This window comes from Euprymna scolopes, chromosome 31, assembly GCF_053919585.1.
Source record: "Euprymna scolopes isolate OS-2025 chromosome 31, ASM5391958v1, whole genome shotgun sequence".
NCBI lineage: Eukaryota > Metazoa > Mollusca > Cephalopoda > Sepiida > Sepiolidae > Euprymna > Euprymna scolopes.
The window spans coordinates 25,431,991-25,434,490 of NC_136512.1; positions in this window are offsets into that span (position 1 = coordinate 25,431,991).

A 2,500-nucleotide genomic window follows, 5' to 3' on the forward strand; every position below is an offset into this window, starting at 1 on the left:
GTTATTTGGATATTTATTTGGTTATTGGCTGTCTGTTATCCTCATCTTCATAGATATTGCTTCACAACGTTGCAGCCACCTATTCATATGACCATTGTTTGAACTGAATAGAAATGCTGAGTCTCTTAAATGTATTCTCTATAATTACTGCCTTCCAAAGTTGTTGTCGCTACGCCACGTTTTGGTCAATTAATCCGTTGGCCAGCTTTGGGCAGGAATGAAACTGCTATGTTCTGACAATGCCAACCTGGAATCGTAGAGACTCAACACCTCTCGCCATTGTAATTAGGGTAAAGTGGTGATCAATGCAATAACGGGTTAGAATTTTGGGAGGGTCGTGGAAATTTAATCATCTGCAAAAGGTTAGCTAATTTGTATATTCTTTTCAGCATTCATTTTAATACATTTCTTGATAGATTTTTCGGTTTTTTCATGAGATGATCATCATTCGTTAAATATTACGTGTAATTAAAATTATACAGATATTCATAAACTATTTCTATAGATATTTATGGATGCATATATATATATATATATATATATATATATATATATATATATATATATATATATATATATTCGTTAAACATTTTGCCTACCAAACTCCTCCGTCAGTTTTTAGTCCGGAGACACGAAACTTAATACTTGGGTTTTAGCGTAGGAAATCGGTGCAAAATGTGAAAATTAAAAAATGGAATTTGCCAGATGAAGGTCAAACAACGGCATTACGAATATGCATGCATACTGTAATAGGTATTGGTTAACGTTTTAATTTTAAGCATTGCAACAAACATGTCTTCATAGCTCAAGCATTAACGTAAATTTACAACATGGCAAGGAAGAGGAAAAGAAAAAAATACAAAAAAACAACAGGCTGAAGATGTGATGAATTTCAAACAAGTAAACTGTTTGTTTATTTTCTTAATATAACGTTGTGATTTGGCTTTCAAGCTCACTTGATGCGTATTTTATGTTATTTGATTAATACAACGTTTCAGTATGAACTCGTATCCTGGGCGATATATATATATATATATATATATATATATATATATATATATATATATATATATATATATATATATATATATATTTGTATCTATTTATATCATTCTAGCAAGCATAGCATATTTGTATCTATTTATATCATTCTAGCAAGGTATTACTTGAATATACTTTTAGTGTTAGTTTTACCCATTTGAAAGAAATGTAAAGCTTCACTGCTCACTCATTTTGCGACAAGATTTCCACGAATTTTTAAAGTTTATGAGTCACTTTCCCACTTATATTTTGAAATAAACATGTTCAATTTTCATTGATAAAAACAAAGGTTATAATAAAATTACTGGTGTTCAAAATACTTAGAACTATTAAGGAACGTCAGAGATGGGTTCTTTTCCGATTGGCTGTTAGTTACCATAGCAACTCACTCTCTTTCAGTGCATCTTCTTTCTGATTATGTACTTAATTACGTGTTTTATTTGTTTTTTTTATTTAGTCAATTTAAAATTTGGTAATATTTTAATGGTTTTTGACAAGGCGTATGATATTAATGACAAATAAAAAATATATTATTTCAAAGCAACGCCTGAAAAAATCATAGATTATATAGAAAACAGCGGACATGAAAATATCGTTAAGATTTAAGCTTAGAAAAGTAAAAAAAAAAAACTAGTTGTAAAAACTGGAACAAGAACAATAGTAGATATTCTTGGAAAATGTACACATTTTTAACTTAAAACAGCAAAGCATAAAGAATATTTATATATTGTTAAATTGAAGTTTTACAAAAAAAAATCGTAATGCTGCAATATTTTAATTTATTAATTTATTATATTTCTTAATAGAATATCCTGCCTTTTTCTTGTCCAGTTTAAACAACAAGTCCTTTTATTTTCTAAGTTTGAACATATACCTTTTCTTTGTGACATTTTTTCATGTAACATATACATATATATATATATATATATATATATATATATATATATATGAGGGGTTTTGTTGTTGTCTGCGAGAGAGAATATTTTTTCCGTCCCTTTGAACTCGAAAACGATTCAGCAGATTTTTATGATATTTCGCACGAAAGTACTTATTGTGCCTACCAGTGTACATAGATATGTTTTTTTATATCGGATGTCTTCGATAAGAATCGATAATCCACCAAATCCAAGAAAGTAAAAATAAGCGATTTTAACAAAAGTAAATACATGACAAAGCCTTACATCACGAGTTCTTTTACAAAGCTTTATTACCACACAAGCCGAAAGACTCCCACAGTAAATCAACAGTAAATTATTTTATATGACAGGGACCTGCTCCAAATTAATTCTACTGCAAAAGCACAATTACAGGATGAGAAATTACTTTTTTCTATGAAAATTTAAGTTCATGCAATTATAACCACACAGTCATTAAAACCAGCCATATAAAATTAGCAATGAATTCTTTGATATGACAGCGGCGCGTCTGGAATTAATGTTACTATTTAGAGCGTAATTGA